At 46.8% G+C, this 16,192-nt stretch overlaps 1 long non-coding RNA gene across 2 annotated transcripts in view; it reads left to right on the forward strand.

Annotated features, from left to right (window-relative positions):
* Positions 1-16,192, forward strand: part of LOC135183880 (uncharacterized) — a 142,258-nt gene that overhangs the window by 104,680 nt on the left and 21,386 nt on the right. Inside the window, exon 4 of one of the 2 annotated variants that reach the window (XR_010305747.1) lies at positions 6,953-8,047. The exons of the other annotated variant lie outside the window; for it this stretch is intronic. This is a non-coding gene — a long non-coding RNA (uncharacterized LOC135183880). Of the gene's footprint in view, positions 1-6,952; positions 8,048-16,192 lie in introns of those variants that run through there. 2 annotated transcript variants of the gene reach the window in all.

Here is a 16,192-nt window from a genome sequence, read left to right on the forward strand (position 1 = left end):
CTCTCTGCAGGCAATGTGCTTTCTGCCACCACACTCTTCATGTTCACGTGCAGGCCAAGAGCAAACCTGAGGTCAAAAGTCATTCTGCTCCAGCAAGGATGGATTAAATAAATGGGCTGGGATTCTTGTCCAAATGTAGCTAGAATTTAGTTTCCTTGGTAGTGCCTAGAAAGAAATCAGCCCCTCTTCTGAACTTCTGACTTGCAAGGGAGCCTGAATTGATCCCAAAGCTGACCCCAAAGTCCCACAGCTTGGTGTGTTTAGTAGTCTGGTCTCGCAGTGTAGTAACCAGACCAGGTTGAATTTATTGTGGGACAAGAGAAGTCTGAAGAAGCAAAAGTATCTAATCCTGCCTGTGATGGTTTGGGTGTTACCTACCCCTCCCCACTTAAGAAAATCACCCAGACTGGACTCAGCCTGCTGGAAGTTAAGGAATGAAGCTTTATATTTACAGCTGAGCAGAATATACAAGCAGATAGTTACAATGTATCTACAGCTATATGCAGACATGTACAAGTTAAAAGGCCCTGCAGAAACACAACTCCCCTCCCAGAAACCAGAGTCCCCAGGAGGGGCTCCCAACCACCCTGCCACCTCCTTTCCACCCCTCTACCTTAGCCCAGACTTTGCCTTATGTTCAAAACGAGTTTGGAGAATCTGCCAGGGGAGTTAGGAAGCAGAGGGATTAGTTACACAGGCGGCAGGTTAGGGGAAAAAGGGAGGCAGCCAGAGCCAGAGAGCAATTCTGTTAACCTGTGTTCTTGTTCTGATCCATCTCAGCAAGCCTATGAGTGCAGCAGACATCAGTACTGTTTCCTTCTCACAGCCTACCATCTAATTCCTCTCACTAAAATACCCCAGCTAGGCTCAAACTAGCACAGCAGCTCATCCACTCTTGACAGTTCTTAGGGTAGCTGGCAGTGCTCTTTGTCTTGTTTGTTCCAACAATATTGTCCCCTCTCCCCCTCTTTTCCTGCACCACTCCTCCTCTCCTCTCATGACCTTCCTCCAATTGACAACCCATTTTCATTCCTTGGCAACAGAGGTGACCCACAGATTTCCAGTTGTATCAGCATCTCCAAGGTGTTTAACAGCAGGAGCAAGCTGACTATGGGATGGAAGTTAACAGCTGATGAGAGAGCATGATTGAACAGGGTATTAAGAGTCCAGATTCTCAGCCAATACAAGTGGAAGAGAAAATGAAATCGCACTGATTTGCAGCAGTTAAAGAGAGGCACAGTGCAGCTCTCTAGGTTAAAAAAAGCTCCTGTAGTTACAATTTCACACTCTAACTTAGCTGGAGGTGGGGGATTTAAACAACAAGACTAAGCATCTTCCTGAAATAGATGCATCAGTGGGAGCTGGAACAGGGTTGTTAATGTAATTACTATCCCGCCTGAGGTGTCAGATTCATCAATAAAACCAGAGCTTTTCCCATTGTGTTGGAACATGTTAAACAGAGCAGACCCCACATTCTGCACTAATTGGTTGGACTGGACATTTTGCAGGAATACTGGGATTGTGGGAAGTGTCCAGATGGAGGGGTGAAACCTATAGGGCATGCCAGAGTAAGGACTGCGTGGTTTGGTCCTGCGGCTTTCCTTAGGGCACATCAGGGAAATGATTGCTTGTGCTGTGGTGCCTCATCCTTCTTCTGATGGGAGCAGATGGCCAGAGCTGCTCAATCCCAGATTAATCAAAACTCCATTTGGAAGAGGCAGTGCATTTGAGGAACAGTCCAGAGCTGAGTTTGGACTGACAGAGGAGGCAGCAGGATTCCATGTGCTTTGAAAACCCACACGAGATTCATGGAAAAATCGAACAAAAAGGTTCTAGCAATGAGTGGGCTGCAAAGTGAAAGGGAGGGACAACTTCCAGGCTTGTGGCAGGAGCCAGACTGGTCCAATAAGTTTGAAGGCTTTTTTTCAGCACATCTCCAAGAGCTTTTTCAGAGAGCAGTAACGTGGTGGATTAACGTTGTAACATCAGCTGCCCGTGGTGGTGATGGAGTCACCATTCCTGGTTCGAGAAGAGACTTTGCAACATGGTGTAGTGGTCATGGAGGTGTAGGGTAGAAGGCTGGACATGATGGTCTTTGAGGTCTTTTCCAACCTTAATGATTCTATGATCAAGGACCTGGAGCTAGAGAGGGCATCTTTTATTACACTGCAACAACAGAGAGTTGCCCTCTGGGGGGTAACCAAGCCCACAAGATGCTGGGCATTAAGGAGATGGTTTTTCCATTCACCTTTCTGTCCCTTGGGGGAAACTGAATCCCAGTCAAGCCTCGATGGTGACCATGCATGTGGATCCTGATGGCAGTGGCACTGCTGCTTAAACAAGGGCTGCTTCTTCTGGCATGCCCCAGTGAAGTGGGGGAGGATGCTGCTGGAGATGCCTAATGACTTGTCACCCAGAGCATGAGCAAGGCTGTTGCTACTGCTGATAACAGCAGTGTAGGAGTAGAATGTGTTTGGGAATCCCTGGTTTAATGTGGTATTTGGGGTACTGCAGGACAGGCTGCATTGTTTGGATTGTCCTGGGAAAGAGGAGTAACTTCCCCACAGAAAACATCCTTCAGTTACCAAACAGAATCTGATTTGGTCATTGTGTTCTATAAAAGTCTGTTACATACTTGTCTTATGTCACTGCCTGCTGGAAGAATTCCCTTTTCCCCCTGCCTATTTTATTAATTCTGCAGTGGCTCTTCAGGGTTGTGGAAAGGGAAGAGGTGAACCACTGTTAAGGCAGAGCTTTATGCATATGGGCTTTTGAGACATCCTAGATACTGAGTGCTGGAGGGTGAGGTACAGGGAACATGGGTTGAACATCTCATTCAGTGCCCCTCTAGTGATCAGGGACATCTCCAGCTAGCTTGGAGATAAGTTTGGCCTTGAATGGCTCCATAGATGGGGCCTCCACCATATCTTTGGCCAGCCTATTCCAGTGTTCCATCTCCCTCACTCTGAAGAACTTTCTTCTTACATCTAACCTAAACCTACCCTGCTACAAGCCCTTCTAAACAGTCCCTCCCCACCCTTCCTGTAGGTTGCCTTCAGATAGTGAAGCACAGCTCTAAGGTTTCCCCAGAGCCTTCTCTTCTGCAGGCTGCCCAGCCTATCTTTGTAGTGGAGAGTCCAGCCCTCTGATCATTTCTGTGGGCCTCCCCTGGATCTGCTTCCACAGGTCCCTGTCCTTCCTGTGTGGAGGGCCCCAGAAGTGGACATAGTACTCCAGGTAGATCTCATCAGAGCAAAGTGGCAGAGTCACCTCTCATGCCCTGCTGTCTACTCCTCCTTTGATGCAGCCCAGGATGCCAGTGGCCTTTTGGGCTGCAAGTGCCTATCATTGGCTGCTTTGGGAGCAGTGACCCTTTCAACCTGGGTAGTTCTTTTTCCACCATAAAGGCTTGGGAGCTCATCCCACATTGTAACAGTCCCTTTTAGTTGCTTTAATCCTAGATGCAGAAATGTCATCAAATTACTCATTCTTCCCCATTTCCACTGTGCTCAGCAGCCATGTCAGTCACAGCAGCACTTCAAAGAGGGAGGCTGAACTCCACATCAGATATGACTTCATTTATAAGGCAAGGTATAAATTCTAACAGGTCCAGTAGTCATATCTATTGATTTGGTGCTTAATCATATGAACACAATGAATATTCAGTGCCTGTATGATATAAAAAGAACAATCAGAATGAGTTATTATAGGTGCTGGAATCTCATTTAAAATCTAATTAGGTCTAGAACAAAACTAGAGGAGTCCTGTCTGAGGATGAAGAAATGATGTGTCTATCTAATGAGTGAAATGTCTTCTTTTTTTCCCCACTCATCTTTTGGCATGTATTAAGACACCAGTGGCTTTTTTAGTTCCAGCTTAGAAAACCATTACTTTGTCTTGCTCAGGCTTGGGGAGGAGTAGCTGGAGAGCTGCTTGCTGGAGTAGGACTTGGATTTGTTGGTTGATGGCCAGCTGAATATGAGTGCTCAGGTGGCATCCTGGCTTGCATTAGGAATAGCATGGCCAGCAGGTCTAGGGATGTGATTGCCTCTCCCTGCTTGGCAATGGTGAAGCCAAACCTTGAATCATAGAATCAACCAGGTTGGAAGAGACCTCAAGGTCATCCAGTCCAACCTAGCACCCAGCCCTAGCCAGTCAACCAGACCATGGCACTAAGTGCCTCATCCAGGCTTGGCTTCAACACCTCCAGCAACCTCCCTGGGCAGCCCATTCCAATGCCAATCACTCTCTCTGCCAACAACTTCCTCCTAACATCCAGCCTAGAACTCCCCTGGCACAGCTCTACACTGTGTCCCCTTCTTCTGTTGCTGGTTGTCTGGGAGAAGAGACCAACCCCTCCTGGCTACAGCCTCCCTTCAGATAGTTGTAGACAGCAATGAGGTCTGCCCTAAGCCTCCTCTGCTCCAGGCTAAACAACCCCAGCTCCGTCAGCCTCTCCTCATAGCTTTGTGTTCCAGACCTTTCACCAGCTTCGTTGCTCAGTTGTGTAGTCTGGAGGAGAGGAGGCTGAGGGGAGACCTTCTCCCTCTCTACAATTCTCTGTGCCTGGATGAGGCACTTAGTGCCATGGTCTGGTTGATTGGCCAGGGCTGGGTGCTAGGTTGGACTGGATGAGCTTGGAGGTCTCTTCCAACCTGCTTGATTCTATGAAAGGAGGTTAAAGTGTGAGGTGTCAGTTGTGCTCTTCTTCCTAGTATAGATAGATAGATAGATAGATACAAGAGGAAATGGCTTCCAGTTGCAGCAGGGGAGATTTAGGTTGTATATGAGGAAAAATGTCTTTGCTGAAGGAAGGGTCAGGCATTGGAAGAGGCTGCCCAGTGAGGTGGTGCAGTCACCATTCCTGGAGGTGTTCAAAAATCCTTGTGGCCCTTGCATGCATTTGGGATGTGGTGTAGTGAGCAAGGTGGTGTTGAGTTGACAGTTGGACTTGATGATCTTAAAGATCTTTTCCAACCAAAACAAATATTCTATGGTCCCACAGATCCCTGATGGCTCTGAGACCCCTCCTCACAGCAGTGGGAGGTGTGACCAGAGTGTAATGAGGAAGACAGATAAAAGGAGACAGAGAGAAGCTGAGGTGATTATTGCTCACTGTTGCAGTCAGTGATGGTATTCCCCCCCCAGCTTTGTTTGGACTTGTATAGCTGGCCATCAGAAACAGAAGCAGCAGCATGACTTGAGCTACAGATGTACATCACAAGGAAATGCCTTTAGAACTTCTGCAGTGTAGAGCTCTACTGCTAATTATTTTCTAGGGAAAATATTGTCAGACAGGAAAATCCTATCCTAAACCACTTAGAGCATTAAGGTGTCATGCAAGAAGTCTCCCATATGAAGAAAGGCTGAAGGAGCTGGGTTGGCTCAGCCTTGAGAAGAGAAGAATTAGGGGAGACCTTATTACTATGGATTAGGACATAAAGAGTGGCTACCAGAAGGATGGAGTCCTTTAGTATGCCTGGCACCAGTGGATGCAACTTTGATTGGATTCAGACTTCCCTGAGATGGGAGGTGGCTATTGTGGACTACACTGGTTCTCCAGACCCTTGAGGTCTGAGCTGAAAAGCCTCATAAAGGCCATGGAAACATAGTCTTTGACTGCAGTTATCTTTGAATCAGGTTATAATGATGACAGTAGTACCTTGTGCATCAACACACTGCTGCAGGGCTCTGCAAAACAAGAGTCAGAGCCTGACAGAGAAGGGTTGAAGGGCTGCAAGGCTTTTCAGGAGAAGATTTGCCACCCTGTGGTTGGTGGGATGAGTAGATGACTCTGCTTGCTGTGCCCAAATTACACTGCTGTCTCTTAATCATCCTTTGTTCAGTGACTACACCCAGGTTTTTCTCCTCCTGTGTCATTTCCAGTCCATGACACAAATTCAGGTGACAGTTTCAGCCTTAAGTGTTAAAGGTCAGACTGTGTAAGTTTATTCCTGAATGAAGCTCCTGTATGCTACCACTGGTGAGCAAACCTGGAGGTCAGCATTTGCCCAAGCAGCTGGGTAAGAACCACTTAAAATCACTCCATGCTCAAGGATGATGGCTGGAAATCAGCCCTGGTTAGAGGAATGCAGCTCCAGGAAAAGTGCATTTACAACCATGCACCTGGGCTGCAAGAGGCTCAGCCTAAAGCAGCACTGCAGTGACTTCAGCACTGCCAACTGTGAGTGTCTCCACCTCAGCTGCCTGTCTAGAGTTGATGTAATTATTCCAAATGTAAGGAATAACCCCCTGCACCAGTACAAGTGAGGGAGTCACCTGCTGGAAAGCAGCTCTGTAGAGAAGGGACCTGGGAATGCTGGCAGCAAGTTCACTTTGAGCCAGCAATGTGCCCTTGAGGCCAAGAGTGTCAATGGTATTCTGGGGTGCATTGAGAAGAATGCATCCCCTTCTGCCCTGGTGAGGCTGCCTTTGGAGTATCATGTTCAATTCTGGCCTCCCCAGGTTGAGAGGGACAAGGAACTGCTGGAGAGTGTCCAATGGAGGGCCACAAAGATGCTGAGGGGACTGGAGCATCTCTCTTCTGAGGAGAGGCTGAGAGTCTGGGCTGCTTAGCCTGGAGAAGTGCAGCCTGAGAGGGGATCTTCTGAATGCTGATCAACAGCTAAAGGGCAGAGATCAAGAGAACAGTGCTGGGCTCCTTTCAGGGATGTCCAGTGACAGGACAAGGGGCAGTGGGCACAAACAAGAGCACAGGAGGTTTCACTTGAATTTATGAAGGAAAAGCTTCTTTCCAGAGCACTGGAGCAGGCTTCCCAGAGTGTTTGCAAGAGACTTTCAAAATCCACTTGGACATTGTGGTCCTGTGCACCCTGCTGTAGGTGACTCTGCTTTAGCAGGGGGATTGTACTGAATGATGTTCAGAGATCCCTTCCAACCCTCATCATCCTGTGGTTCTGTGCATTATATTTACAAGTGCATTGCTTCACAGGTAGAGAATTAAAAGGAATCAGGAAAAGTCATGCCAAGATTCTGTCCAGATACTACATTCACATGGGAGCTAACCAGGACTCACTCCTCGTCCTCACTGGACTTTCTGTATGCTGTGTTAACTTAGTTCATTGTGATTATTAAGATGTAGAAGTAAAACCCAAGTGGTGCACGTCTTCCCTCCCGTGGTAACGTCCTGGTCCCACCATTTTAGCCCTGGAAATTCAAGTTATTAAGACTTGGTTCCACATCTATGCCACTGTCAGTCAAGAGAAGTCCCAATACTTCCCTTTGTGCTCCTGAAAAGCTGAGATGCTTAACAGGCAGAGGATGGCTTGATGAAGTCTAGATGCTTGAGGATGCTTCTGAACCTAGGATATAGGGAGCTACTCAAGGGATTTCAGGAAAGAAAGAAGTTCAACTGACATGAGTTTAATTCCTCATGGTCTGAGGAGGATGAGGAAAGATCTTCAGCAGTATAGTGACAGCTTTTTTGCTTTTTGTCTGCTTGCTGTAATCTGTTACACACTACAGAAGCTGGCAATTGCCAGGTATGTCCCTAAACTTTGCAGGCTGCCATGTATAGATCCTAATATTTTTGCCTGATATGCATTGCCTTCCACAGCTATGTTGTTCCTAGGATTTGGTTTGGATTCTGTTCCAGCTCAACTGGAATGAATGGGTTTAGTGAGAATCTCTTAAAGCCACTTCAATGAGAGTAACCCTTTAGAAGATTGTAAGGAATGTGCCACAGTCTCACCCTGGCAAGGCAAGAGGCTAAATGCAGGAGGAATTTTTACTGCTAACTAGATTCCAACTAAGAGGCTCTGAGGCTTTATAAGATTTTTTTCCAGTGAGAGCCTCGTTTGGCCTCTGTAAATGGAAGTTAGGCAAGAAAATACAATTTATCTGTCTGCTCTGAAATGTACTTATTGATTTCAGCAGTTGCACTGTAATTGTTCTTACAAATCAGCTAATTGAGATCCTCAATGAAAGGTGACTTAAGGAGCAGTAAATTTTGCAGCCCCCCTCCCCAAGGACAGCAGCTGCCCCAGTCTGGTGTTCCTTGTTAACCAAGTACAAATCTTTAAATGCATCTGACTGAGTGACAGGAATTAATGAGGTTTATCCCAGCACTTGATGCTCTCATTCATCTTTTGCAAGTGGTTGAGCTGGTGTTGGTGTCATCATTATCCTCTGCTAGAGAAGTGCTTTTCATCAAACCCAAACAAAGGCTCCTCGGTAGAAAGGGCAGACCTCAAACACTGGATGTGAAGATACAGCCCTGCCAGTGCCCTTCAGTCAGAGAGTCATAGAATTGTTTCTCTTGGACAAGACCTCTAACATCATTGAGTGCTGATGTAACACCACTATGGCCATTAAACCACAGCCCAAAGTGCTACATCTCCATGGTTTTTAAACACCTCCAGGGATGGTGACTCCACTACCTCCCTGGGCAGCCTGTTCCAGTGCCTGATCACACTCTCAGTAAAGAAACTTCTCCTAATACCCAATACAAATCCATCCATAAATATCTTCAGTATGGGTGATTCTCATGGGCTACATTTTTCATGAACATGCTGCAGCCTGGGTCCCTTCCATGGGTCCCTTTAGGAACAGACTGCTTCAGTGTGGGCTCCCCTCAGAGCCATTGACTTCTTTGGGGACAGTCATTTGCTCTGATGTGGAATCTTGGGTGGGCTACAGGTGGATATTTGCTCAACCATTATCTTCCATGGGTTGCAAGGGCACAGCCTGCCTCATCAAGGTCTTCACTTTGCTCCCTGGAGGTGTTCAGGCCAGGTTGGATGAGGTCTTAAGTGACCTGTTCTAGTGGCAGGTGTCCTTGCCTATGGTGGGGGGTTGGAACTGGATGATCTTTGATGTCCCTTCCAGCCTAAACCATTCTGTGTGCTGCAGGGGAATATCTTCTCCAGCACACCTCCTTCCCTCATTCTTACTGACCTTGGTGTCCACAGAGTTTGTTTCTGTCACATCCCACTCCTCCCAAAGAAGTTGCCCAGCAGATTATTCCCCTTTAAATATGTTCCCACAGAGGCACTGTTTGGCTCAACCTTGACCAGAGGTGGGTCCAACTTGGAGGAAGGGAAGCTTCTAGAAGCTTCTTACAGAGGCCACCCATGTAGCCCTTCAGCCACTGCTAAAATTGCACCAGACACAAACTCAATTCACTATCAGGTGAGACACAGGCTCTGAAGGGAAAGATACAGGGAGGGACAGTGTAGGAGCTCTGTGTTCAAAGTCTCAGACAAGACATCTCTGGTTTGCAGCCATTTCAGAAGGGGTTTAGTGCCTCTTTGTGCTCAAGTTTAGCATGTGTGGTTTTCTGCCTTCATTTTGCAGCTCTGGCTGGTGGGAGAGGACTCTGAGGTTCTTCTGAAGGTTCCAAAGATTTGCATACTTTCTCATCTCAACTTTCAAAATCCAACTAAAGGATTTTAACTGATTATCTCGTCTCTTCCCTCTAATGACTTTCCAGTTTCTTGATGTTGAGTGAAAATCAGTGGCTAAGTCTCTCTATTAGATATAATTATCTAATGTATATTGAGCTGGAGAAATGATTCAGTTAATTTTGTCTTTAGTCTCCCATTTCCTGTTAGAGATTTGAAGTGCAAGCCTGCAATTCTCTCTCTCTTAATTACTGCATCCTGTTGATCTCTCTTCCCCATTTTTCTTAAAGATAAGCATGTGCTTAAATGGGAGCCTTTGAAAAGAGAGAAAGGAAAAGTCTTCGTGGAAGTGTGATTGTAGTTTGAGTGCACAAATATTACTGGCTAAGGTGAACCCTGATTTTTGATTGGAAATCCTCTGCTGATTGAGCATTGGTGCTGGGTGGTGGGAAGGCATTTGCTTTGTCTGGGAAAAAGTGTTTCTCTTGATTAGATTTCCATTCTGCCTCTCTATTTCATCCTCCCTGAGATGAGTCCTTGTTCAAAAGGAGCTACACAAGTAGGAATGATCATAGCCTATACTTAGCTGCTTTAGATCTTTCTTTAACACTTGTCTACTGCTCAGTTGATTAGAAGTGAGAAAAAAAAAACAATATATGAGGGCATGCAAGTGAAGAGACCACACCATGGGTTCATGTGTCCAGTCTGGGGCTCCACAATTCAAGAGACAGGGATCTACTGGAGAGAGTCTGTTAGCAAACAGCTATGAGGAGGGCTCTGGGCAACCCAGCATAGTTGAGGATGTCTCTGCTTATGGCTGAGGGGCTTGGACTAGATGACCCTTAGAGGTCTCTTCCAACCCAAACCATTCTATTGTTCTGTCATTCTCTGATTAAGGGATTTGACTATCTCTCCTATGAGGAAAGACTGGAGCTGAGGGGCTTGGACTAGATGAGCTTTAGAGGTCTCTTCCAACCCAAACCATTCTATCATTCTCTGATTAAGGGATTTGACTATCTCTCCTATGAGGAAAGACTGGAGCTGTGTGGGTGTGAGAAGGCTGAGAAAGGATCTTATCAATGTCTATAACTATCTGAGGGGTAGGTATCAAGACAAAGGGGCCAAGCTCTTTTTGGTGGTGCCCACTAACAGGATAAGGAGCAGTGGGTACAAGCTGGAACACAGGAGGTTCCACCTCAACATAAGGAGACACTTCTTTAGCGTGGGGGTGATGGAGCATTGGACCAGGTTTCCCAGAGAGGCTGTGGATTCTCCTTATCTGAAGACTTTCAAAACTCTTTTGGATGAGTTCCTGTGCAACCTGCTCTAGGTGATCCTGCTTTGACAGTGGGGGTTGGACTGGATGACCTCTAGAGGTCCCTTCCAAACCCTAACGTTCCATGATGCCGTGATTCTGACAGCCCTGCCTACTAAGTGCCTTCAATTGTGGTCTAGCACTATCTGTGTTGCAGAACTTTTGTCTCTGTAGTACATGAGGAGAAATCCTTCCTAATGTTTTCTTAAAGTTCTTCAAATAATTTTAAACCATTTTACTAGGCACAGAAGTGTTTGCTGCCTCTGTAGCCATGCTTGCTTTCATGCTGCAGCATTGCTGGGACAACCACCCACAGACTCTGCACCAGATTTTGTCACAGGGCTGTTAAGAAAGTTGAATCCCAGCAAATTGCAGTCCAGTAGGGTTTTTTTTGTCCTTCTTTCCCCTACACAGTAGCTACTTATAATTTAATTATTTCATTTCTTATGGCCATAGTCTAATGCAGGCTGAAAGGGACCTCTGTCTTTGGCCTTTGTTGTAGTCTGGACAGAACATGTTATTGTCATTATTATTATTATTTAATGCTGAACAGAGCTACATGTTCATGTTCTTAATTAAGCAATTGCTGTCTACAACTACCTGAAGGGAGGTTGTAGCCAGATGGAGTTGGTCTCTTCTCTCAGACAACCAGCAACAGAACAAGGGGACACAGTCTCAAGTTGTGCTTGACCAGGGGGAAGTATAGGCTGGATGTTAGGAGGAAGTTCTTCCCAGAGAGAGTGATTGGCATTGGAATGGGCTGCCCAGGGAGGTGGTGGAGTCACTGTCCCTGGGAGTGTTGAAGAAAAGCCTGGCTGAGGCACTTAGTGCCATGGTCTAGTTGACTGGATAGGGCTGGGTGCTGGGTTGGACTGGATGAGCTTGGAGGTCTCTTCCAACCTGGTTGATTCTGTGATTCTAATGAAAATATTCAGTAACTCTGCTGACAAGGTAGGTCTGGGTCTCAGTGCTGGATTCCCTTCCATTGTCTATCCTCAATGCCTCTTGTTCTCTTTTTGTGAGTGCTAACTTCATGGTGCAGTAGTCTGACAGCAGGGACACACTGGGATCCACTAGTTTGATATTTCCATTGCAATATTTGGCTGAATGGTAGTTGGCAGCAAAATCCATCCCTGTGCCTCCAGAGACTCATTAAAATTGGGTAGCTCTGAAGTACAAGCAAAATGATTTCTGTTTGGACTGCACTGCCAATTTAACAGATGTGTGAAAGGTAAAATGATTAAGAAGCTTCTTGTAAGGAAATTCCTCTAACTAGGTACTTTCCAAAAACTTCCAATCAGTGTTCACTTATTAGACCAACTTTGTAGACATTACTTCTCTTCATCATGTACTGCATGCCTGAGAGACTTCTTTAGCATCCCATAGTTTCTTACAAGATTTACCATTGCAATGAATTTGTGTATGTGATTAAAAGAGAGGATTGTGAGCGCCATCTCAGGGCCTATACTAGTTCAGTGATGCAACTGCTTCCCTTGGATCTAGCTGGATGAACTTTGTCTCTTGGAATCTCACCTGTCATGGAGCTTGCACAGATCTTGGCCCCTCACTCTCCTCAAGCTGGGAGGTTCCTTCCCAAGTTTATGGAGAGCAGCAAGCACATGATGCATAGTAATTTAGACCCATAGAATCATTAAGGCTGGAAAACACCTCCAAGATCATCAACTTCAGCCATCAACCAAGCACCACTATGGACTTTAAACCATGTCCTGAAGTGCCATGTCCACACATGTTTCTTGAACACCTCCAGGGATGGTGGCTCCACCACCTCCCTGGGCAGCAGTCTCTTCCAATGCCTGACCACTCTTGCAACAAAGACATTTTTCCTAACATCCAGCCTAAACCTTGGTGAAACCTGGGGCCTTTTCCTCTCATCCTATTGCTAGTTACCTGGGAGAAGAGACCAACCCCCACCTCACTCCAGCCTCCTTTCAGGAAGTTGCAGAGAGTGAGAATGTCTCTCCTCAGCTTCCTTCTCTCCAGACTGCACAATCCCATTAACTCCATTAGCCTCTGCGCATACAGAGTTGTTCTGGCAGTGGATTTAGGAGCTGTACATAGACAAACCACTTTTGGGCCAGGCTTTGGCCACAGCTAGATATTCCAGCTCTCTCTAATGATGAGATTTTTGCTATCAGTTGGTGGAGAGGAAAGAAGGAAGAGCTGTTCCGAATCCCCAGGCAAACCTGCTTCAATCTGGCCTCGTAATTTTAGCTCTAATCAGAAAGGAATATCTACTATGGTTTTATTTTAAGCTCCTTTTGTGGAGGTGGCAGACTGAAGCTGCAGGAGCTCTGACACCGAGAAGGAAATAATACCCTGCTTGCAGGCTGCTCACTCAAATGGAAGTGTCACGCAGGAGGTCAAGACAATCCCCACTAGCACATTCAGCACCGAGATCTCCCCTCTGGCAAACTCACAGCTGCCAGCCAGGGTGCCCAAACGGGGTTGCCAAGAGGCCAGATGCTGCTAATCACCATCTGGGTGGCAGGACCCCCCGAGCCGCTCCGGCTGCGCCACCGGGGACCCTGCCAAGGCACCGCAGAATGTTTCTGCAGCGCCGGCAGGTTTCCCTAATTCACTCTTAGACACAGAACTCAGATGGGGAAATATTGAATTCGACAGGGCAAACAAATGGTGCTTCAGTGCAGAGATGGTACTTTAAGCATATGATAGCCATCTGCCTCTTCCTCGCCGCGATTGGTGGGAGTTAGAATTGGACATGCGGTTTCGACACCTACGGAGACTGACTGGCGTTGCCACCCGGCGATTTTAAGTGGGACAGAGCACTTAGGAGTGTGAATTTTCACTTGGCTGCCATCCCAACAGGCCTGTTAAGGATCAGGGAATGACCAGGGACAGAAATAGTTAACAAAGGTTCTGCTTCGGTTAAAGCTAGGTGCACAGACCGCGCAGGTGGTACGTCTGTAGCTAGCGAAGATTCTTCCTGGCTTAAACCAAGAGGCACCATTTTGTGTACAAACATTCTGTGTTTACACCTGTTGGTGTCCACAGTCGAGGTCTGACTGCTTGTAGAGACAGGTAAGTAACCTTTTGGTGTCAGTGCAGGTCATTTTGATCATAGAATCATTTTGGTTGGAAAAGACCTTCAAGCTCATCAAGTTCAGCCATTCTCTAGCTCTGTGAAGTCCGATATGTGTCCCTCAGCACCACTTCTCTGCCTCTTATAAACATCTCCAGGGATAGGGATTCAAGCACCTGTTCCACTCTTTAGAGAACCCTTGCAGAGCTCTCAAACAGGCTCATGCTCCATCCTGAAAGCTCAGGCAGGAGCAGTGCTGCCCATTCAGGCTGGGCAGGCACAGCCATCACCACCTGCGTGTCTGCGTGCTGCAGCTCCAATCACAGCTCCTGTAATTGCAGCTCTTTTCTTAGCAAAGGACAATAACCTTTTGACAGGTTAATTTTTTTGCCCCCATTTCAAATCACCATTTTTTTAGCCTAGATTTATTGCTAAATTCTATTTTGATCCTGTGTTTTTTGTTTTTGTTTTTTTCTTGTTAAACTGGAGATTGCTAAATTCAAGAGCCACAATTACGTGAAGGTAATGCTGATAGTCTTCTTCTGCAGTTTACCCACAGCATGGCTGCATGTGGTGTTTGTCCTCTTGCTATAGAATGCTGCTGGCAGCAACCAGTCCTGTGAAAAGCTGTCTCTTTTCCAGGGAGCTCTGCAAAATGCAGGCATGAGCAGGAGTGTGTAATGGATCCGTCATGGGAGTGTGTGGGTGGAGGGTGAGGAAGGACAAGGGGTGCACAGAAGCTGGAGTCTGTTTGCTCACACTAATGGCTGTAAGGAACAGAACTGCCCAAAAATCCCACTCTGGAGCCCCAAGAGGGGCTGCCAAGCCCCTGGGGACCATCTGCAGCACGCAGAAGGTCCTGGCATATCACTCTGTATGTGTGAAGGGTGGCTGGGAGCAGCTGGAGCCATCAGCAGGGATGGCATGGTGGGAGGAGGTGGCAGCATCTGAGTCCTCTCTTCTTGTACTGGCTGCACAGTGGCAAGAAACACTTGTGCAGCAGCCCAGACCATTCCAGCCTAATTCTCTGCTGCAATGCCTCAGGACACAGTTATTTGCAGCCTTTTTCCACAGTACACAAGTAAAGTTCATCCATCTTAAGCTCCAAACAGAGGCTGCCTAGAGAGCCCTGGCTCTAACAGATGCTGCTAGTAGCCAGAGGCATTGCTGCATATCCCAGTTTTCCATAGAAAATTTCCCCCTATTCTCCCAGAGTCACCTAGGACAGTGCAAGGAACTGGCTGGCTGAAAGTGGTGCATGGAATCATAAACTGGTTTGAAGATCATCTAGTTCCAACCCCCCCACCATGGGCAGGGACACTTTCCACTACCCCAAGTTGCTCAAGGCCCTATCTTACCTGGCTTTAAACACCTCCAGGAAGGGGCCATTCACGACTTCCCTTGGCAACCTGTTCCAGTGTCTCTCCACCCTCACTCTAAAGGATTCTTCCTAATCTCCAGTCTAAATCTATTACATGAGGGGAAGTGTTGCAGTGATATGGCAGGGCACCAACGTGGCTCTAGTGTGCAAGTTGTCCTCTTCGATTCTGGATGTGCCTGTGCCAGCTGGAAAGGCAAGTGGTGATGTGGCTCTGGCATTTCTAGAGTGGGCTGGGAGGAGACAAGCTTTTAATATGGTGTGCCTGACAGATCTTCATTTCATAGTGAAGGGATCTGCTTTAACAATGCTTGGTGGGGCAGTGATTTCCCATCAGGTATTCCTGATGGTTTGAAATGCAACTGCTCTCTCTGAGAGTTTCTAACTCAGTGGTTCATGCCCAGGCACAGGAGGGTCAGTAGAGCCTTGGTTAATTGCTGGGTGAAAGCTGTGGCAGCATAAAGATCCTCTTTGGCACCACAGAGTGCTGTCTGGGCCAAGACCTAATTTCCTTCTTTATTGGTACATTAATTCTTGAAAGCAAAAGAAGATTTGGCTCTGACAGGACCCAGACCTGAACTCCTCTAGTCCTTTACTAGCAGCAGTGTGAGGCAGGAGCACATCTCTGTCCCTGCCCTGTGAGTGGGCATTAGAGGGCCCATTCTTTGTATCCAGTGACTAAGGGCTGTGTAGGGTCAATGAACTGCTGCTGCTGCCAGGCTCAGTTTGTAAAGTTTGGATTTATTTAGGCTTTTCTAATGGAGATTAGAGTCATAGAATGGTTTGGGTTGGAAGGGACCTTAAAGATCATATAGTTCTAACCCCCCTGCCATGGGCAGGGGTGAGAGTTTGGGGATGATTTAGATGTGTTTAATTTTACATTCTCAAGACATGCTCAAGTTGATGATATGAACTAATCCTAAATCCCAAGCCTGCTGTTGATTCCCTGCTTTGCTGTCCCAGGCACTATTTAGCTGCATACTGTCCTAATTACCTGCAAAAATGCCAAAGCAAACAAAAGTACACCCCCAAAGTTGAGTTACAGATTGTTCTCCCTTTGCTGAGGGAGCATTGTT

This window comes from Pogoniulus pusillus, chromosome 19, assembly GCF_015220805.1.
Source record: "Pogoniulus pusillus isolate bPogPus1 chromosome 19, bPogPus1.pri, whole genome shotgun sequence".
In the NCBI taxonomy this organism is placed as follows: Eukaryota; Metazoa; Chordata; class Aves; order Piciformes; family Lybiidae; genus Pogoniulus; species Pogoniulus pusillus.